The sequence below is a fragment of the Oryctolagus cuniculus genome, chromosome 19 (genome assembly GCF_051225735.1).
Source record: "Oryctolagus cuniculus isolate XC-2025 breed Fujian yellow rabbit chromosome 19, ASM5122573v1, whole genome shotgun sequence".
NCBI classification, from domain to species: Eukaryota; Metazoa; Chordata; class Mammalia; order Lagomorpha; family Leporidae; genus Oryctolagus; species Oryctolagus cuniculus.
In genome coordinates this window covers 27,073,977-27,097,075 of record NC_142885.1, presented here as the reverse complement: position 1 = coordinate 27,097,075, position 23,099 = coordinate 27,073,977, and the positions used below count along the sequence as shown (strand labels likewise).

The 23,099-nt window shown below is 40.5% G+C and overlaps 2 pseudogenes across 1 annotated transcript; both read left to right on the top strand.

Moving 5' to 3' along the window:
* The first annotated feature begins 12,365 nt into the window (after positions 1-12,365).
* LOC100343374 (mRNA decay activator protein ZFP36L1 pseudogene) lies at positions 12,366-13,356 on the top strand (annotated as a pseudogene).
* A 1,136-nt stretch (positions 13,357-14,492) lies between these two features.
* Positions 14,493-15,371, top strand: LOC100343630 (exosome complex component CSL4 pseudogene; annotated as a pseudogene). Its single transcript, XR_016226305.1, has one exon. The product of XR_016226305.1 is annotated as an exosome complex component CSL4 pseudogene (transcript).
* Positions 15,372-23,099: the final 7,728 nt, after the last annotated feature.

Sequence of the window (23,099 nt, the reverse complement as noted above, 5' to 3'; positions counted from 1 at the left end):
GACCCTTCTACTGCCAAGTATTAAGTTGTAAAGGGAAGGGAGAAGGGACAGATTAAAATGCATATTTGCTAGAGTTCAAATTCTGGGCTGCTTCTGGCTAACTGTCATTACATTCGACTGCATATTAGCCTTGGAAGCCCACTAATTCCCCTTGTTGCTTAGTGCTAGATGTTCTCTAATGTGGGTTCTTCTTTCTGATGGGCTAGTGTCTGGCAGAAAGCACATGTTCTTTTCTGAATAGTAATGGTCTTTTGCAGGTTTGCTTTTCCTGCTACTGCCAGCTCAGAGAGTGAGCCATTGGTCTTCCCTGTTGCAAAATTGGCTTCTTTCAGTCTCATTTCTCTCCAGAGACTGTTACTACCACTTGTTCCCAACATTTGTTCAAAAATTCATGAATTTAGGACTTAACAACCCTAATACTTCTTTCCAACTACTTGGTCTATCCTAGTGTTTTTTCCTCAGACTGTCATTACAAGTCACCATTTCTTGACTTTTACATTACAGCCAGTGGGATGGATTAGAAAGGTATCTGGGGTGGACTTTGTGGTGTGGTGGCCTAAGTAACAACTTGGTATGCTGGAATCCCATGTCAGACAGCCTGGTTCAAATTCTAGCTACTCTGCAAATGCATCCTGGAAGGCAGCAAATGATAGCCCAAGCATTTGAGTCCCTGCCACTCATGTGGGAGAACCAGATGGGGTTTGTAATTCCTGGCTCTTCCCTGGTGCAACCCATGCTGTTGTGGTCATTTGGGGAGTAAATTAACAAGCAGAAGATAGCCCTCCCTGTGTCTCTGTTTCTCTCCCTTATAAATAAGTATATAAATAAATAAAATTTAAAGAAATGTCCATAATGGCTTTCATCAGTGACAAGAACAAGCTATTGAGGAAGTTCAGTTTCCCCTACAAAGGACAGGATACTGCATGCTCTGTTACAGAAATTCGAGGAAGCATCCCTACTCCTTAATTTTCCCCGTCTCCATTCTGACCTATAGTTATTTGCTATTTACTTTTTATTGAACAAAAACTGCCAGCACCATTCAACTATGGACTTTTATATTATTAATAGCCCCTCTCTCTTCCTCTAATCCTTCATTATGGATTTTTAATTTAAAAATTAAAATGTTAATCATTATTGTTTTTGTTTTATAATAAATTGTGGCCATTCTTCTTGAGTATGCTGAATTCCAAGGTTGGAGAAACCAGGTACTTCCAAAATGATATGAAGCCGGTCATCTGTGACCTATCCCCAATACGATTTTGGGCTAGTGTGCACTAAGCAATTTCATCTGTTCTTTCCAGTGCTTATGTTTTTGCAGTATCCTTAAGACTTCTTTATTCCTGGTTTCCAAAATCCCATTATTTATAGATTCCATTTCTTCTCATTGGGAATTTAGTGTTTCTCAAAGTTCTTAAGCTTTACCCCATTTTCTCTGTTAACTTTTTTTCTTGAAGTTCACCTACATTCATGGCTTGAAGTCAACCAATGTGGCTCCATTCCAATATTACCAAAATCATAGGGACCAATTCTCCAGATTCCTCAGATGTAATTCACAAAAAACTGAAACTTTCAGATCATTTGTGCTCTCTTCCCAGTTCTTTGCCCTGAACTCAAATTTCTCCAATTTAGCCTGTTCTTTTCACCTGGTTTCTGTCTACCAAGAAGTAAAACACTTATTTTTGATTCTACTTTTGGATCACCACACTTATCCGACAGCTGTTTCTAGAATATGCACAGTTCCCTTTCTCCCTTGTCTCCCTTGCTTCTAGTCCAGCTCTTCACCTGCATTTTTCTGCACTACTGCAGTAGCATCCTACCAAGTCTCCATGACCCATTACCTCAAGCCAAGTTCCAGCATGTTTCTTCTAAAATTCAAAGCTGACAATATTTACCCTTCAGGGATTCTTCATCAGCTATATGTTCAGCGCAAAACTCCATGTAGCACACTAGTCCTTTCAAAACCTCTTTGGCTGCAATTTCAAATTGTTCTCTAATCTTCCTCTCTACATTTGTGCATGTGGAATCTCTAACTGAGGTGTAAATTGTGTTTCCCCCCGTGTTATAAAGTGTGTATTTGCAAATACTGGTCTTTCTGTATGGAACATCTCCCTGTCCACATCTCTCTATCCAGTAGGAATTGACATAGCCTCTTCTAGATTTGAAGCACCAATATGTCCTCTTTTTTTCCTCTTTTGTATTTAGCCTTGTATCAATGGTTGTTCCTTTGCTTTACAAATTCTTCAGCCATGAACCACCAGTGCAAACAGACCAATAATGCCTTTGGAATCAATCCACTGGAAGTTCTTTCATGGATACTGCAGATATAACCTATGCATTTGGTCTACCTTTGGCCTTAACCAATTGGGTAATAGTGACATCTCCTGGCAAAATATTTCCCATTTTTAAAGTTTCAATCACTGCTCCTCTATGAAGCCTTTTGTTATCTCCAAGATTAATTAACTAAGGCTCTAAATAAATTTGCATTATAGGTAAGGATGTACTAAGGTCTCCAGACTCCACCCTGCAGCCCTGTCTACAACACCCAAACACCACGAAGTAGAAAACCACAGCTTCTGTGAAACTACTACTCAGAACTAGAGCTGACCAAAAATAACATGGCTGTGACTGTGCATGCAAAAAAATCTCATTTCTTTGTTAACCTCTACTTATGTCTTGTCCTGGAATTTCTATCTGCGTCTAAAAGAAAAACCTGAACCCAGCTACCCCATGACAATTCAGCTTTCATATTATTTTAATAGTATTGATTTTTCTCCCCCATTAGGCTATGAATACTTTACATAAGGAATGTAGTATTTATTTTATATTCATAATACCCAATAATGTTAGAAAAATGATAGATATTTAACATATAATGTTTGAAGGAGGAAAATTCTTATTCAATATTACTTTTCTCCAGTTAGTCTTTCCTTATGACTAAAGAAGTTCATGTACCAATATGTAGGAAGGATATAATATTTATTTATTTATTTAAAGATTTATTTATTTATTTGAAAGTCAGAGTTACACAGAGAGAGGAGAGGCAGAGAGAGAGAGAGAGAGAGAGAGAGAGAGAGAGAGAGAGGTCTTCCATCTGATGGTTCACTCCCCAGTTGGCTGCAACAACCAGAGCTGTGCCGATCTGAAGTCAGGAGCCAGGAGCTTCCTCTAGGTCTCCCACACAGGTGCAGGGGCCCAAGGACTTGGGCCATCTTCTACTGCTTTCCCAGGCCACAGCAGAGAGCTGGATCGGAAGTGGAGCAGCCAGGTCTTGAATTGGTGCCCCTATGAGATGCTGGCACTTCAGGCCAGGGTATTAACCCACTGCGCCATAGCACTGGCCCCAGGATATAATATTTAATCTTTAATATTACTATTTTTCCAGGTTTTTAGATATTTTCTCTAGTTTCTGCTTTCCTATTTTTCTCTTAGTACCTTTTGTTTTCTTGTTTTTATTTGCACTAAATATTTATTAAACAGTGGGCATTTAGACTAATAAATGCTTAAGACACTGGTTAAGGTCCCCACACCCTGTATTGCAATGCCTAAATTCAATTCTCAGCTTTGACTCCTGACTCCAGCTTCCTGCCAATGCATAACTGGGAGGGAGATGGTGGCTCAAGCGCTTGGGTCCTTGACACTCATCTGGAAGACCTAGATTGAGTTATTGACTCCTGGCTTTGAGCAGGCTCTGCCTATTGCAGGCATTTGGGGAGTAAACCAGTAAATGGGATTTATTGGCTTATCTCTCTCTCTCTCATGCTCCCTCTAAATAAAAATTTTGAAAATATGTCTATTAAATGACTTAAATAGTAAATGAATGAGTTGATTTAGTAATACAAATTCAGTGACCTTGGTGAATTTGTATTTTCTTATCAATAAACTTGGGTAATAAACTCTGCTTTTATAGAAAATTTTCAGTATTTTTTAAATATATTTTTTAAGGAATACAAATTTCATAAGTACAACTTTAGGAATATAGTTATTCTTCCCACCATACTACCCTCCAACCCACACTCCCACCCCTCCTCCTCCCCTCTCTCCCCTTCCCAGTCCCATTCGCCATTAAGATTCATTTTCAATTAACTTTGTACACAGAAGACCAACTCTATACTAAGTAAAGAGCTCAACAATTTGCACACACACACAAACTGAGAACTAGTTTTACACTCTCATAACTAGTTTTAACTTTCATAATACAACTCATTGAGGACAGAAATCTTGCATGGGGAGTTAGTGTACAGTGACTCCTGTTGTTAATTTAACAACACTCTTACGTATGACCTCAGAGAGCACCTGAGGCTCTTGACATGATTAAAAATGATGGCCACAGTCTATTTTTTTTGAGGTATATCAAGGTACAAGTATGCCCTTTCTAAGCTAAAGCTTGCCAGTTTGTCATAAATATGATTGATTATGGATTAAAAAACTTCATTATGCCAAAATTGCCTTTGGTTTAAAATTCCACTTGTTTTCTTCTTAGAATTTATGATTTTATAAAATATTAGACAAAATAATTATCTCTATTCTTGCTATGGTATCTATAAAAAGTAGATTTCATTTTTTTATCTTTGGAATATATCTACTCAGTCTATATTAAATTCTAAGTAAAATTAATAGGTAATTATTTCCTTATTAAGAAAACTTATCCTCAGAAAAATAAAAGTAGTCCCAAAGAGAATTTTATGTTTAATGTAACTTGACAAAATCTTACCAATGCTGAGCAGAGCAAACTAAGCAAGCATCACATTTCCACAAAAGTTTTTCTCTTTTTCCATGCTGTTCTATTCTTATCCCAGATTTCTCAGAGGTGAAACCTTGCCAAGAATGCAAAAGTTTATTGAATTCTGTAGCAGTTTTATAAAATTGGCAAATGTCCACAAAGATTTAAGAAGGACCACCAAATTCAGCTGAGCTTTGAACTCAAGTTAAAACTTGATGAATACGGGGTGGGGGGCATCAAAGCACAGCAGCAGCGGTGGCAGCACACAGGTGCAGTTCTTCAATTTCTTTGATAAGAGGAGAATAGACAAAGCTTCTATAATTGAGAGAGAAAAAGCAAACAGCTTGAGTAGCACTGGGGCAAATGTGAATAATCTCTTCTGATGTATTTCCCTGATCTTTTAGGGAAAAAAAAGTCTCAAAAGCACAGGAAGAAAACTGCTTCTTTAACCCCCTGATAACAGAAACTAATTGTTTTGCAGGTCTGGGAAAAGACTTGTCACAAATGTGCAAACCAGACCCTGTATCTTGGACATTGTACAGAAGCATGGTATCACATTTTAAAGGAATTCAAAACTAACATTCTAATAACACAAGAGGGTTTTTTTTGTTTTGTTTTGAACACAAAGTCTGTCTTCATGGCTTAGCATGCATTGATTTTGGTGTATGTGATCTCAAACATAATTTTGTTTCTAGTCCATGGATTGTTATTAATTTTGTTTTAATTCTCAATGTAACCAAGGAGGCTTTGTTTTTATACCAATGCATTTTTGAAAATGCTAATCCTGTTATTTCATATTTGCATTTAATATAAAACACTTTTAAAATCAACTAGTAATTTATGACAAATTGGCAATAAAGACTAGGTCATTGAGCCAAACATTCTCTGAATCACTCTTTTGGTACTATTTTCATAAAAGAAAATGTCCTTACAGTAACCCTTCATAAGCACTGGATCAACACTAAACATTTTCATAAGCATTTCCATATACATCTATAGAAAGACAACATACATAGTACAAAAAAGTGTGTTCTAAATAATAGATAGACCCAGAATCCAAAACCTGGCTCTAGCAATAAACAAATAAGAAATGGAGTCAATTACTTACTATGTTTTAGTGTCTAGTTCAAAAATATAATAAAGATAAAACCAATCTGAAAAGATCAGAAGCATTAAATGAAGAAATACACTAAGTACCTAGCTGCAAGTCTAACATTTAATAAATGACCAATAATTGCCAATGTCTGTCACTAAATAACAACAGTTTCACAATAAAATCTGAAAAACTTTTAAAATTTTTTTCGACAGATAGAGTCAGTGGGAGAGAGAGACAGAGAGGAAAGGTCTTCCTTCCGTTGGTTCGCTCCCCAAATGGCCACTATGGCCAGAGCTATGCCAATCTGAAGCCAGGAGCCAGGTGCTTCCTCCTGGTTTCCCATGCAGGTGCAGGGGTCCAAGCACTGAAACCCAGCACCCATATGGGATGCCAGTGCCGCAAGTGGAGGATTAACCAAGTGAGATACGGCACTGGCCCCAAGATCTGAAAATATTATGAAATTAAAAGTTCCTTCCTTAGGATTTGTGAGTAATTTAATATAAAAATAATATCAGAATATATCATCCAGGTACAAAAAATAAACCAAAATGAGGCCGGCACCGTGGCTCAATAGGCTAATCCTCTGCCTGCGGCACTGGCACACCAGGTTCTAGTCCCGGTCGGGGTGCCAGTTCTGTCCCGGTTGCTCCTCTTCCAGTCTAGCTCTCTGCTGTGGCCTGGGAGTACAGTAGAGGATGGCCCAGGTCCTTGGGCCCTGCACCCGCATGGGAGATCAGGAGAGGCACCTGGCTCCTGGCTTCGGATCAGCACAGTGTGCCAGCGGCAGCGCACTGGTGGTAGCGGCCATTGGAGGGTGAACCAACGGTAAAAGGAAGACCTTTCTCTCTCTCTCTCTCTCTCTCTCTCTTACTGTCCACTCTGCCTGTCAAAATAAATAAATAAATAAATAAACCAAAATGAATACTCAAATGAGTATCTACAAGCAACACTCATAGAAGGTCCTTAAACATGAATTGATCATGTACTATTTCCTGGAAATATGGAGATAAATGGCATATATCAACAGGGTCACAATTTAGGACAATGATGTATAAAAACTGTATGTCTACAGAGATAGTTATGTGTAAGAATTAATGCAGCTAAGTATTCAATCCAGATTTGAAGAAGTCAGAATTGACAAAAGATCCCAAAGGATCTGACAGAGAGCTAAAATTTGAAAAACCAGAAGTTATCCAGGTATAAAAGTAAACAAAGAGTGGTACTGAGAGCTAAATTGTGTCACCTAGGCTTGGGGAACAGCATGTGAAAGAAGTGAAGACATAAGCAGTCTTTATTCTGGGAACACCAAATACCTCAAGTAAGGCTGCAGCATAGGACTCAAACACATTTACTAAGAATATCAACATGGTATTTAGGATTTTCATTTTTGGCAGGTAACTAAAATGTGAGGTTGCCAAGCCATGTCCTTATGCAAGACTTGTGCAGTACTGTTAACAAAAATGGCAATCTGGATGCCAAAATTACTCTTGAATTTAAGTTGTAATAGGACTATATTATCAAGACCACCAAATCTTTTGATCTTGCAAGGGAAGGAGTGGCTATTTACTTAGGGCATAAGAAAATTACTAACATAGTAAAGAATGGCTCCACTAAAGTATTTATTCAAGAAAAATCAAACTGCATTCAAATTAGACAGCTAGACCACTAATTGCTAGAACAGTAGGAAGCAGATGTTATTTAAAATTTATGAAGATAGTCATCCAATGAAGTGCTTATAAAACAGAAATAAAAATTTACTGAAATGGTTTTGGTCCCAAATAAAATCATTTAAGTAAGAGTCAAAATAAGGTAGAACACTTTTGTAATATTATATACATTACAAAATTATACAACTGAAAGTTTTTCTTAATCATTTCCAGCAGATTTTAAACAGCAATCAGAAGAATTACCCCACCTCCACTGCTGGAAGAGTTACTTGAACAAAAACAAAGTTTTTTTAAATTTCTCAAAAAAATAGAATATAACTTCTCTTTTAATTCCCAGATATTATTGTAGGTTATGCTCTTTACTTCGAATGTGAAATGGCATAAGCTATAGAAAAGCATGATTTCAAGGTGATGCCAAGAGAGCCAGGGAGTTGCCTTATTTTCTGTAAACAGCATAGTGTGAACCCATTCCTCATACGACATTCACTTCTCAGTGTGACTTGGTAGCAGGACAGTTGTGGGCATGAGAATGTTCAGTTTCTATCAATTTAGGGAAATATATTTGTTTATCATAGATTTCTATTGCTCTCTCCACAAAAAAACACTTTTATATTTGGGAAGAGTGTGTGAAGAGGTGTACGGGCACATCACTTCTCCACCTTTTGGATAAGATCAAGTGTAGTGCTGGGCATGTGGGAGTGTTTGACCCACTCGAGTATCATGAAGAATGAAGAAGAGTAATACTTCAGCAGGAAAACACCACAGAGATCCAAAACTATAGGTGCAAGACCCCCTAGATCCTTCGGCTGCACTTCGCCCTATCACAAAACACTCTACCTCCCATGCTAAATTGAACATCTTGGGGTCAGTCCTGTGATGCAGTAGGTTAAACCTCCACCTGCTGCTCTGGCATCCTACATCAGTGCCGGTTTGAGCCCAGGCTGCTCCACTTGCAATTAAACTCCCTGTTAATGTGCCTGGAAAAGTGGCAAAAGGTGGCCCAAGTACTTTGGCTCCTACACTCATGTGGGAAACTTGGAAAAAGCTCCTGGCTCCTGTCACCACTTGGGGAGTCAAGAAGTCAAGCAGCAGATAGAAGATCTCTCTTTTATTTTAAAGATTTATTTATTTATTTGAGAGGCAGAGTTACAGACAAAGAGAGAGAGAGAAAGGGAGAGAGAGAGAAAAAGATCTTCCATCTGCTGGTTCAGTCTGCAAATGGCCACAACAGCCAGAGATGGGCTGATCTGAAGCCAGGAGCTAGGAGCTTCTTCCAGTCAACCACATGGGTGCATGAGCCCAAGACTTTGGGACATCTTCCACTGCTTTCCCAGGCCATAGCAGGGAGCTGGATTGGAATAGGAGCAGCAGGGACAGGAACCAGTGCCCATATGGGATGCTGGAACCACGGGGAAGATGTCAAGTCAATAAACCAAGCTAGAGAGTGGAGAAATTAGGGTTTAAATTGAATAAAGGAGTTGGTCATAACATCAATTTAACATCTTTCTTTCTCTATGCTGACATTCCCATCAACCATTTGCATTCCCTGAGCAAAGCTGATTGAAACCACTGAATGCTGTAAGGAGACATGGACAATTACATTGGGGGGGAAGATTAAGATATTAGGCAATAAAAAGAACAATGGATTTTCTGATAAATCCTTCTGGGGCCAAGGTAAATACACTAGCATCAAAAAAGAAGTAGTTCCAGAGTTCAAGTTCTTAATATGTCAATATAAGAAGTAGAGCAAGCAGCACTTAAATTTAGAGAACAGAAAATTTGAAGTTCTGCCAAGGTAATGTCTCAAGTGCACATGAAACGCTGCCTCTGCTTACCATATACCTGAAAGAAGGTGGGCTTTGGGTTATAAATATGAGATAAGGGATAGTTACCTTGATTAAAGCTGGGACAAATGCTACTTACATATTTGAACTGTAGATTCTAGGTCAAAACCTGTTAACAGTGTAGGTATCACACTTTAAAACAGATAAACAACAACAACAAAAAAGAGAACAAACAAACCATCAGGGATTTTCAACATTTGAAATGATGACAGAGAAGTTTAGGTAAAGCACACATTGAGAACCAACTATTTGAGAGGCATGATGCAAATTCCAAAAGGGGATGTAAAGAGCTGAGTAAGCTGTGATTCATGCTTTCAAAAAACCTAAGTTCCAATTTCTGGTACAGCACATGAAGGAACTTAAAAGTCACCACCCTGTCCTAACAAGTCAAAAGCTGAATAATTTGAAAGGCCAGCCAATCTGTTGTTCATCTTAAATTTGTCAGAAAGGCACCATCACAACATGATTCACTCCCCACAAAATTGCAGTGACAGATACAGAGAAACTCAACTTGCTAGAGCAGAAAATTCTGACAGTGCCAGGATTGCAAAGCCTCAACTGTAACTGACTAGTTGCTGGAGCCTCAGTGTGGACAACTGTGAGCAAAAATTCCTGGGCCACCCAACCATGTGGTGGTCCACAAACCTTTGTGAGTTTTACCTCTAGGAGCTCTACCAGATCTTCCCAGGGAATGTGGCAGAAAAACAGGCAGTGAATATCAATGCCGATGGCTAGAAGATGGGGAAACCAACAATTCTGAAATACTGCAGAGCATTCTATTCTTAACATGCTCTACCCTCAGGAGAACTTATTTCATCAAAGCCTAGCCTGTTAGAACTGTATTAGAGCTTGACCTACCTGGGGATAGGGAAATGCCTAATTCCAACACCTTCTAGCTATCCACATATGGAAAGGAAATGCATAACTGCAGCGCCTCTAGTCATTCTGTCTGACATAAAGGTGTGGGGGGGGGGGTACTGAGAGGCACTGGTGAAATTCAATCCAGGGGTATCAGCTCTTCAAGAGACTGAATGCTAATCATTCAACTATAGACTGGTTCTCCTACCCTTAGACCTTACTACTACTACTACAGGCCTATTTACCATAATTCCTTTTACCCAGTACAACATGCTTACCTTTCAAAGATAATTACAAGGCTTACTAAAGGGCAAAAGTCACAATTTAAGGAGACTAAAAAGCATCAGAACCAGAGTCATATATAGGAGGAATGTTGGAATTGTAAGAACAGAACTTATAAAAAAAAAAGACTGTGACAAGGACTTCAATAGAAAAAAATACACAACACTCAAGAACAGATAGATAATTACAAAAACAGAGAAATTATAAGAAAGCATTAAAAAGAAATGATAGAGATCAAAACAAAGCAATGCAAAGGAATAACACCTTTGATGTGCTCTTTAGCAGAATGGACATGGCTGAAGAATGAATCTGCAAGCTTTAGGATATTTCAGTAGAAACTTCCCAAAAATAAGGAAAAAAAACCTCAACAAACAAAACAAGACTATCCAAGAACTGAGGGGACTACAAAAAGTGTGACTTACATGTAATAAGAATATCAGAAGGAAAAAAGTTGGAAAGAAGAAATGTTTGAAAAAACAATGACAGAGAACTTGTCCAAATCCACATCAGACACCAAACCACACATCTAGGAATACTGAGTGGGATGAATGTAAACAAAATACACCTTGGCCACATATCGTATTCAAGCCCCACAAAAAACCAAATACCCAGGAAAAAACCTTGGAAAACTACAGAGGAAAGAGAAACCTTAAGTAACAAACCATATGGAATAAAAGTTACATCTAACCTCTCTTCAAGAGTGAAGTGAAATATTTCAAGTGTTGAAGGAAAACAACCAAACTAGAATTCTACACCCTGTGAAAGTATCCTTCAATAATGAAGGAGAAACAGAAACTTTCTCAAACAAAAAGTAAGGGAATTTGTTTCTAGGAGATCTGGCTTGTGAGAACTATTAAAGGAGATTCTTCCTAGAGAAGGAAAGCAGTCAGAAATTCAAATGGACATAAAGAGAAAAGGAACGCTAGAGAAAGAATAAGAAAAAACTTTATACTTACTCTGAAATGGGCTAATTTTATTCATTATGCATGTCTATACACACACGTATAGATGAGAGAATGATAGAAGGAATTGGAGGATGGAATTAGGAATATATTGAAATCATGAAGTAGCCTCCACTATGTGTCAAGTGGCATAGTGTTATTCACAAAATGGATTTAAATTACATGTAAATGCTTACTGCAAACTCTACAGCACCTATATTAAAGAAATTAAAAAGTATAATATGCTAAAGAGGAAGAAAAAATGCCGGCGCCATGGCTCACTAGGCTAATCCTCTGCCTACGGCGCCGGCACTCGGGGTTCTAGCCCTGGTTGGGGTGCCGGATTCTGTCCTGGTTGCTCCTCTTCCAGTCCAGCTCTCTGCTGTTGCCCAGGATGGCAGTGGAAGACGGTCCAAGTGCTTGGGCCCTGCACCCGCATGGGAGACCAGGAAGAAGCACCTGGCTCCTGGCTTCAGATCTGCGCAGCACGCCAGCCGTGGTGGCCATTTGGGGGGGTGAACCAAAGGAAGGAAGACCTTTCTCTCTGTCTCTCTCTCTCTTTAACTCTGCCTGTCCAAAAAAAAAAAAAAAAAAAAAAAAAAAAAAAGGAAGAAAAAATGAAAGTTTAAAATGCTCAAATGAGACCATAAAATACAGACAAGTATATTAGACAAAATAGTAATAAAGAACAATGACAAGAAATAGAAAAATAAATATGGTAGTTATTAATATAACTATATCAATAATCACTTTACACATCAATGTTCTAAATACAAGAATTAAAATACAGAAATTGTCACAGTAGATAAAAAGCAAGACAAACTACATTGTTGGCAAGAAATCCACATTTAGGGAGAGTGAGACAGGCGAGGGGCGCTGGGAGCAGGCCCGTGGGAGTCCAGACCTCAGAGCCTGCGGCTGCGCCTTCCCCGCACCAGACCCTCGCCTCTGTCCCCCGTGCGAGCTCTCAGGATGACCACCACCCTTGTGTCTGCCACCATCTTCGACCTGAGCGAAATTTTATGCAAGGGTAACAGGATGATCAACTACAGTGCTCCCAGCACCGCGGGTTGCCTGCTGGACAAAAAGGCAGTGGGCACCCCTGCCGGCGGGGGCTTCCCCCGGAGGCACTCGGTCATCCTACCCAGCTCCAAATTCCACCAGAACCAACTCCTTAGCAGCCTCAAGGGCGAGCCGGCCGCGGCCCTGAGCTCCCGGGACAGCAGCTTCCAAGACCGCTCCTTCTCCGAAGGGGGCGAGCGACTGCTGCCGGCGCAGAAGCAGCCCGGGAGCGGCCCGGTCAACTCGAGCCGCTACAAGACGGAGCTGTGCCGCCCCTTCGAGGAGAACGGCGCCTGTAAGTACGGGGTCAAGTGCCAGCAGGCATCCACGAGCTGCGCAGCCTGACCCGCCGCCCCAAGTACAAGACGGAGCTGTGCCGCACCTTCCACACCATCGGCTTCTGCCCCTACGGGCCCGCTGCCACTTCACCCACAGCGCTGGGGAGCGCCGCGCCCTGGCCGGGCCCGGGACCTCTCCGCCGACCGCCCCCGCCTCCAGCATAGCTTTAGCTTTGCTGGGTTTCCCGGCGCCGCCGCCTCTGGGCTGCTGGACAGCCCCACGTCCATCACCCCACCCCCCATCCTGAGCGCCGATGACCTCCTGGGCTCACCTACCCTGCTGGACGGCACAATAACCCCTTCGCCTTCGCCAGCCAGGAGCTGGCGAACCTCTTTGCCCCTAGCATGGGGCTGCCGGGCGGCGGCTCCCCGACCGCCTTCCTCTTCCGGCCCATGTCCGAGTAGCCCCCAGCCCTCAGGATTCGCTCTCAGACCACGAGGGCTACCTGAGCAGTTCCAGCAGCAGCCACAGTGGCTCCGATTCCCCTACCTTGGACAACTCAAGATGTCTGCCCATCTTCAGCAGACTTTACATCTCAGATGACTAAGCCAAGGTAGGGAGGGACTCCCTGCCTGCTCCGCCCCACCCCACACCCCCAGACCCCCTACCCGCCCGAGGCCCCCAGCAAGGTTAAACTCAACCCCTGCCCCTACACACCCGGAACCTTGGAGTGCCTCTCCCCGTGTCCCCCGCCCCCCGGTGTCCGCGCCTAAAATGAGGACAAGTCCATTTGTCGGTAGCTCCTTCTGGCTTGAAACTCCCCCTCCCTAGGTTTTCACAGCCCACTCAATGCGCATAACAGACAAGTCACATATTCGTCAGTGGACGCCTGTTTCCAACTTAAGCCTTAAGTGCTAAATCACAAAAGAAAAAGCAGTATCAGTGTATAGAAGCAACTTAGTGCCTTGTAACCGAACTTTGTCATTGCGACTATATTGCTTCTTCAGCGCCAGGGGGCGCCCTTGGGCCTCCCGGAGCCTCTGCCCGGGGGAGGGGGAGGTGACCCAGAACTAGCAGCTCCCCACTCTGGCGACAGAGCTGTGCCTGCGCTTGCCTCAGCTTCCTACACATTTCTTCCTCCCTGCCCGGGACCCCTCTCCCCGCCTCAGGAGAGTTGTTCTTGGCAAACTTGGGTTTTGATGCCTGAAAGTCTTTTTCCTTCCATCCCGAGCCCCTGTTGACTAATCTTGCCCAGGTTTGCTAATGCTGCAGGAAGGAAGGCTGGGAAAAGCAGACACGAAGATTTTGACATCCGTGGGACTTTGTGATTTAACTTTTTTCTTTTTTTTTTTTTAAGTGGGGAGGAAGGGGACGTTAGGTGGACTATGAGAGACCTGATTTTGGTGCTAAAGTTCCCCAGTTCATATGTGACATCTTTTACGGAAAAAAGTAACCAAAAAAAATGAGAGAAAAGCTAAAAAAAGAAAAAAAAAACATGTAAGGGGTGAGCAGTTAATGATATTCATTCCACATACAGTATCTGTGTAAGGCGATTTCCTGTAGAAGTAGCATTAATGATGTTTTGCTCTAGAATACCGTAGATCTCTCCTTAGAGCATCCACACCGTGCTTTTTTCCCCTGGGATTTAAACTTCATGTAACTTTTAGAAATTGAAGAATTTTGCTTGTCGCTGAACATCAATATAAAAAAGCTTATTTAACTTATCAAAATGTATTTGTTGTAGTCATGGCGCCACCCGTAAGGTACTGCATCCCCGGCGAACGTCTGCGTAACTTGGAGGAAGGCAGCCCAGGCAGCGGCACCTATACACAGCACGGATACATCTTTTCTTCCCTCGCCGGCTGTCTAACGAAGACCAGCGAGAACGGCGCGCTCCCGGTAGTGTCTGTGATGAGAGAAGCGGAATCCCAATTACTTCCAGATGTGGGCTCTATTGTAACATGTAAGGTCTCCAGCATCAATTCATGTTTTGCCAAAGTCCACATCCTCTACGTGGGATCCACACCTCTTAAGAACTTTTTTCGAGGAACTATCCGGAAGGAAGATGTTCCAGCCACTGAAAAAGACAAGGTTGAAATATACAAGAGTTTCTGTCCAGGGGACATTGTCTTGGCCAAAGTGATCTCTCTAGGTGACACCCAGTCCAACTACCTGCTGACCACAGGTGAAAATGAGCTGGGAGTGGTGGTGGCCCATAGTGAGTCAACTGTCCAGCTGGTTCCCATCAGCTGGTGTGAGATGCAGTGCCCTAAGACCCACACTAAGGAGTTCCGGAAAGTGGCCTGCGTGCAGCCTGAATTCTTGCAGACCTAGGAGGCCATGTTCAACCCCCCGAGGGCTCAGCTGTTTCTGAGAGCATAGGTATGAAAACAGCACCCGGATGCATTGTCTATCGTCAAAGACCAGGGTCAGCCCGCAGCTGCCCGAGAAGACTCGACCAGGAAACTCATTGTGCAGATGAAGCCTTCCTGTGAGTGGATTTCCTTCCCCGAGTGATGACATTCCTCCTCCGGAGGCTCAGTAAACTGTGAGCTGTGGCCTGTGGGAAATAGCCTGTTCCTCCCGACAGTGTATCTGTTATAAATGTGTATATTTTGCTGTGATCAAGAAAAAAACAAAAAACGTATTTGTTGCCAGACTATGCCTTTTTTGTTAATTTTGTTCATATTTATCAGGATGACAAATCCATAGAATATATTTTTATGTTAAATTATGATCTTCATATTAATCTTAAAATTTTGTGACGTGTCATCCCTTTTTTATGTCCACAGTTTTAATATATTATTCTTAAACAACATTTTTTGTAACTTTACACTTTTTTGGTTATTTTATTTTAAATAAATGAAAAATCAATTCAAAAATGCAAAAAAAAACCTGTTGGATTATTTTTTTTAACTTTTATTTAATGAATATAAATTTCCAAAGTACGATTTATGGATTACAATGGCTTCCCCCCCATACCGTCCCTCCCACCCACAACCCTCCCCTTTCCCACTCCCTCTCTCCTTCCATTCACATCAAGATTCATTTTCGATTATCTTAATATACAGAAGATCAGCTTAGTATACATTAAGTAAGGATTTCAGCAGTTTGCTCCCACACAGAAACATAAAGTGAAAAATAATAGATGATTTTTTTAAATGATGATGAAATCAGATCAGACCTATTGTCATGTTTAATCCCAGTGAGAGTCAAGTTGAGAGTTGATAATTTCTTTCTTTTTTTTTTTTTACAGAGGATCAGTTTAGTATACATTAAGTAGAGATTTCAACAGTTTGCACCCCCATAGAAACACAAAGTGAACTATATTGTTTGAGTACTCGTTATAGCATTAAATCTCAATGTACAGCACATTAAGGACAGTGATCCTACATGAGGGGTAAGTGCACAGTGACTCCTGTTGTTGACTTTACCAATTGACACTCCTGTCTATGGCATCAGTAATCTCCCTATGCTCCAGTCATGAGTTTCCAAGGCTATGGAAGCCCTCTGAGTTCTCCGATTCTTATCTTGTTTAGACAAGGTCATAGTCAAAGTGGAGGTTCTCTCCTCCCTTCAGAGAAAGGTACCTCCTTCTTTGAAGACCTGTTCTTTCCACTGGGATCTCACTCACAGAGATCTTTTGCCAGAGTGTCTTGGCTTTCCATGCCTGAAATACTCTCATGGGCTTTTCAGCCAGATCCGAATGCCTTTAGGGCTGATTCTGAGGCCAGAGTGCTATTTAGGACATCTGCCATTCTATGAGTCTGCTGAGTATTTTAGAAATTCCCCCCTTTGTGTTGGACTGCAAATTCAGTTTCTTTCAGCCTCTCACGACTAGGACTGAGAATGTATGCAGAAGTTCTGTGACAGTGCAGAAGGGAACCAGCTTGTCAGGGTACCTTCTGAAAGGGAGCTAAGCGAGAGAAACCCTTTAACTTCTACACGCCCATCCCAACATTCCTCTGGCAGAGCTAAGGTTCTGGATTCTAGGGGTGGAGTTTTCCGATGTTGATGTAAACAGAACTGGTGTGCACACATACAAAGATGAATGTAATTACTCCTTTGGCTGGCCACCACCATTGCTTTCTATTTCTCTTTCTTTGTGTGAATTTATTTAAAAGAAAAAAAACCTTTTTGTGACAACTATTTGCAGGTTAAAGAAAATCAACAAACCCCGTTTTTCTTTTTTTCAAAAAAAAAAAAAAGAAACCCATCTTTATACTGTCTAAAAGGAAAGGCAAGACATTCATCAATGACTACAAAGTTAGTTAGTCTGAAGAAATAAATTCTAATGATCTGCATGGTGACCACAGTTAAAAGTAATGTATCACATATTTCAAAATTTCTAAAAAAACATATTTTTAGCATTCCCAACACAAAAATATGATGAACTTTATAAGGTGATAGATATGTTAGTTTGCTTTAATCTTTCTATCATATATACCTAGAATACTGCAGAGAGGCTGTAGAAATGGGGCAGGTGTTCAGTGCAGCAGTTAAGATCATGCTTCTGGAGTAGGGGTGCCTATTCTGGCACAGAGGGTTAGACCTCTGCTTGCAATGCCTGCATTCCATACCAGAACACCAGTTCAAGTTTATTCTTCTTCTTGCTAATGGATCTGAGAGTATCTAATATGTAATATCTAATCTTACCATTTCAGAGATGATGGCCCAAGTACTTGGGCCCCTGCCATCTGTGTGGGAGGTCAGCATGAGATTCCAGGCTCATGGCTTCCTCCTGGCCCAGACCTGGGTGCTGCAGCTTTTTGGGAAGTGAATCAGTCGATGGAAGCTGTTTGTCGTTCTGCTTTTCAAATAAATCAATCTTTTGTTGTTGTTGTTCTAAAACATACACTTTTTATAAACTATTCATGTTAATTTTTAAATATAATTTAGGTAATTCAACAAAGTAAACACTTTTTTTCTTCACAATTTGGCTATAGAATAGGGATTTCTGTAACTTTTCAAAAATTATCAAAAGCTTAAAGCTTTTAAACACTGGGATGAAACAGACAAGAAAGTGACAACCTAGGAACACAGTTTAGCATTTGTTTCCTTCACTTACAACATCTGTAAAACTGTGAAAGATGTTTCTCATCAAACAACTTGTTAAACATCTTTAGTGTGCAGATTAAAATGTTTCTGTAAGGGACTGACACTATGGCACTGTGGGTTAAAGCCTTGGCCTGCAGTGCTGGCATCCCATATGGGCACTGGTTCAAGTCCTGGCTGCTCCACTTCTGATCCAGCTCTCTGTTATGGCCTGGGAAGGCAGTGGAAGATGGTCCAAGTCCTTGCGCCCCTAAACCCAAGTGGGAAAACTGGAAGAAGCTCCTGGCTCTGGATCAGCTCAGCTTTGGCTGTTGTGGCCATTTGGGGAGTGAACTGCACCTCTCTATTCTTTCAAATAAATAAATAAATAAAATAAATCTTTTAAAAAAGTTTCTATCCAAAGGAGACAATTAATATTAATAAGCACAGATGTAACTGTATATAAATGGATTGCTACTTTGTGTAGTACTTGCATTTCCATTACTTATTAATATTTCAAATTCAAATATTAAAACTCAATCTTGAAATAGGTGATTGCTCAAGTACTTGGGTCCTTGCCAACTTCTTGGGAGACCAGGATGGAGTTCTGAGCTCCTTGATTCAGTCTGGGCAAGCCCCAGCTATTGTGAGCATTGGGAAAGTGAACCAGTAGATGGAAGATCTGTCTCTCTGCCTTTCATATAAAATTAACATAAATAAATAAAAATACTAAAGTTTGTGAAAATTTGTGTTAAAAAGTTTTTATTACAAAAATTGAAATCCAGGGGCCAGGCCGGCACTGCGGCTCACTAGGATAATCCTCCGTCTACAGCACCAGCACCCCGGGTTCTAGTCCCATTCGGGGCGCTGGATTCTGTCCTGGTTGCCCCTCTTCCAGTCCAGCTCTCTGCTGTGGCCCAGGAAGGCAGTGGAGGATGGCCCAAATCCTTGAGCCCTGCACCAGCATGGGAGACCAGAAGAAGCACCTGGCTCCTGGCTTTGGATCGGGGCAGTGTGCCAGCCTTAGCAGCCATTTGGGGGGTGAACCAACAAAGAAAGAACCAATCTTTCTTTGTCTCTCTCTCTCTAACTCTGCCTGTCCAAAAAAAAAAAAAAAAGAGAGAGAGAGAGAGAGAGACAGAGAAAGATCCATTTTTATCTACTGGCTCACTCCCCAGATGCCCACAACAGAGGGGCTGGGCCAGGCTGAGGCCAGGAGCCAGGGACTCCATCCTGGTCCTACACATGAGTGTCAATGACCTAAGCACTTGAGCCATCATCCATTGCCTCCCAGAGCTAATGTTTGCAGGAAGCTGAATCAACATCAGAGGAGCCAGGAACAAGACTTGGGCCAGGCACTCTGATTAGGGATGTGGCCATCTGAAGCTGTGACTTAGCCACCACACTGAATGCCCACCCCACAATTAGTTTATGAATAGTAACAGTAATGAAAAGCTCAACTACTGTGGAGTCACTAAAAAAGCTACACAAGAGGAATCAAATATTTTTCAAATTAAGCCCACTATTTAAGGGATATGAAATTCCTTCTAGAAGATATCCAATACTTTTCAAGTATAACAACCAGTATTTACATAAACAGCTGAAGTGTGGGATGTTTAACCTTCTCTGTCCTCAAGAACTTTAATAAGGAAGCCTTCCCACCTCTTAAATTCAAGGTTAGTGATACCAGAGCAACTGCCTTAATGAGAAGTTTTTCTTCTTTTAAGTATAAATCTACAGGTATTTCCTTAACGAAACAAAATCATACAAATCTATTAAAAATGTCTAAATGAAGTTTTATTTTTATTATTTTCACAATATTGTTTGTGTCAAACCAGAAAATAAGTTCCAAAATCATATTAATAATGTTTTTAAAAGAATAAGTAAATTGAAAATATGTCATTGTAAAAATTAAAAGAAAAGTGTGGGAGGAGGAGAAAGGGAAATAGAATTTGTTCTTTTTATATAAATAAGATGTTTTAAAATGATGAATAAATGATTAAATGCATATGATTAAATTTTGGTAAAAGTAAGGCTTAGCTAAGTTGATGAATATATGGAAGTATAAGCCATATTTTCTAATTTGGACCAGAGATTAATAAGGCACTTCACAATTACAAAGATATATAACTGATGGAATTGAAAAATAAAATTATTTCCACATCTGTGTAAAGAACCATGACATATTTATAATTATTCAAAGCATTCTATGATTCCAGGTTTTGCTCTTGGGCATGGGCCCAAGTCAAGTCCCAGAGCCATTACAATTACTCTTGTCTCCCTAGGAGTCCCCCCTTTTTTTAATTGTGGGGAGTTGTATGTATCTATTTCTTTACTTGAAAGAAAGATTCAGAGACAGACTGACAGAGATCTACCATTCACTGATCCACGCCCTAAATGTCCTTAATAATCCAGACTGGGTCAGGCTAGAGTCAGATTGGGTCAGGCTAGAGCCCACTCTGGGGCTCCCATATGAGTGATAAGGACCCAAGCATATGGGCCATCATCACTGCTTCCCAGCATGAGAATTAGCAGTTAAGATGGTATCAGAAGCAGCACCCAGGCACTCCAATATGGGATGCTGGTGTTCCAAGTGGGAACTTAACCACTGTGCCAAACCCACACCCCTCTTCATCGTGAGATACAGGGATCTCACGATCTTGATTTGTTGCCTCTGATACATAAATGCAAGCAGCAAGGCATAGATACATAAAGCTTCTGAGCTTCTTCAAACCAGTCTCCTGAGCCCCAAGTTTTCCACTAAAGACTTTCCATGGAAAAATCTCCACTTTGTATGATTATTTTCACCACTCTGTTTCAAGTATTGAAAATTATTTTAAAACATCAAGTCGGCATTTCATTTTGTGTGAGATGGTATTTTTTACAATCTTTTCTCCTTTTTAATCAATGTTTAATTTTATGCAGCAAAACAGTTTTTCAGCTCCCTTCTCCCATATATTTCTCAATATTTTATACTGTCTTCAAGGTTTTAATTAGTGTCCTAAAATGCAATGCTAAGTTACACCATACAGTTATGTGGGCAAAGTACTCTGGAGGTTAGATGTTATTAACTATAATCACCCTCTAAAGTAAAAGTTTAAAAGACATGATTGTGTGATATTTTTCATTATGGATACAATCTCCCTCTAATGATAAACAACTTTTCTATTTTTCTATTCAAACAATGACAAAGAATGTCACATGAAAAAAGTCATGCTGACACAGATTTTAAAAAAAGGAAAAAGGAAAGAAAACCCCAAAACATTTCATTTTCCTTCCAGCTTCTAATCTTTCATTGGTGACAGACTGGTAGCAGACAACAAATAGTTATTATAACTTCTTTAAAAAGTGTGTTGGGGCCAGCATTGTGGCATTGTGGTGCAGCAGGTTAAGCTGCTGCTTATGATGCCAGCATCCTGTATGAATGCAGGTTTGAGTCCAGTCCTGCTCCCTGCCAATGCACCTGAGAAAGCGACAGAAGATGGCCCAAGCATTTAGACCCCTGCTACCCACATGGGAAACCTGGATGGAGTTCCAGATTCCTGGCTTTGGCCTGACCCAGCCCCAGCAATTGTGGCCATTTGGAGGGTGAACCAGCAGAAGGAAGATCGATCTCTGTCTCTGTCTCTAATTCTGCCTATACAAATAAATAAAAATAAATCATTAAAAATAATGTATTAACACTTGAAAAGTTTCCCTATATAGTAGATATCCAATAATAAGTGCAAAATGATTCACTTCTTTCCTTGAGTTGTCCTAATACCTAGAAAGATTTTCTGCCCCAAATCAAAGAAACAAAACACAGAATCATAGCCAAATAATGTAGTTCTATTAACTCATTGTGTTTAAGAAGTAATCACATATGTACCATTCTTCTTTGGGTACAAAAATATAATAAAATATATGCATTTTATCTCTACTTTTACTATAACTGAGAGTTTCTCAAAGAACATATTTAATTGTTTTTAGTACTGAGCTGATCATCTTGAATGTTTGAGGTAACCTATTTATTATATTTAATACTTATAGAATTTTAAAAATAAAAAATTAAATTAAAATTCTTCATGTTTATGAGGTACCATGTGATGTTTCAATCCATGTATACATTATGTACTGTCCAAGCACAAACAAAAAGTAAGTGCCACATGATTTCACTCATGTGGAAATTATAAAAATTGATCTCCTGGAAGCCCAGAGTGGAATAGTGGTTACCAGAGAATGGGAAAAGTAAATGGGAAAGAGAGATGGGAAAAGTAGGGGTACTAAGATATAGCTAGATAGGAATACTCACAGAGGTTTTTTGAAAAAGCAAAGAACCTCCTACTCTCCATTTTTCCCCTGTAATAACAACAGAAAAAGTAAGCAGATATATTCCAAGATGTAATTCCACCTAACAATACTCTGTTTTCCAGTAGAATCTGTATCTACAGAGAGAAGCTGTTTTCCTAAGAGTTATCATAGGGATATACAAATTAAACTCCATCTATTCCCACAATGTGCATGTGGAAGGCAGAAGCAGATTGCTATCCCTTAGGGAAGCAACACTGATGGTATTACATCACTAATGATTACAAGTATTTTTTCAAGATTGCTATAACCTAGGTATCTATTCAATACACAGATGTATCTATCCCCAGTGACACAGAAAATAGACTTCTGAGGGGCCGGCACTGTGGCACAGTGGGTTAATGCCCTGGCCTGAAGCACCAGCATCCCATATGGACACTGATTCTAGTCCCAGCTGCTCCTCTTCCAATCCAGCTCTCTGCTATGGCCTGGGATAACAGTAGAAGATGACCAAAGTCCTTGGGCCTCTGCACCCGCATGGGTGACCCAGAAGAAGCTCCTGGCTTCTGGCTTCAGATTGGTGCAGCTCTGGCCATTGTGGTCTTCTGGGGAGTGAACCAGCAGATGGAAGACCTCTCTCTCTGTCTCTACCTCTCTCTGTAATTCTGTCTTTCAAATAAATAAAATAAATCTTTTAAAAAAAGAAAGTAGACTTCTGAGGAAGTACCACTTCCAAATTACAGAAACTGTCTACTAAGCACAGCTGGCAAGATGCTGAACACCCATTTCTTTTAAGTGGTATATTTCATGCTCAGTCTACACAAGCTCTGAATGAATTTTCAAAAATTAAGACTGAAATGGGTAATCAATATTTTCTTAAAGTATCCCTAGAGCATAAAACGGTTAACATTCCATTGCTATAAAACCATGAATATTGGCAGCAAGGGGCTAGAACTTGACAGAACAGATATTATAACATCATTGCTACTGTAGTAACCAGTAAACAAGTCAGCTGGCAGGCACCGGAAG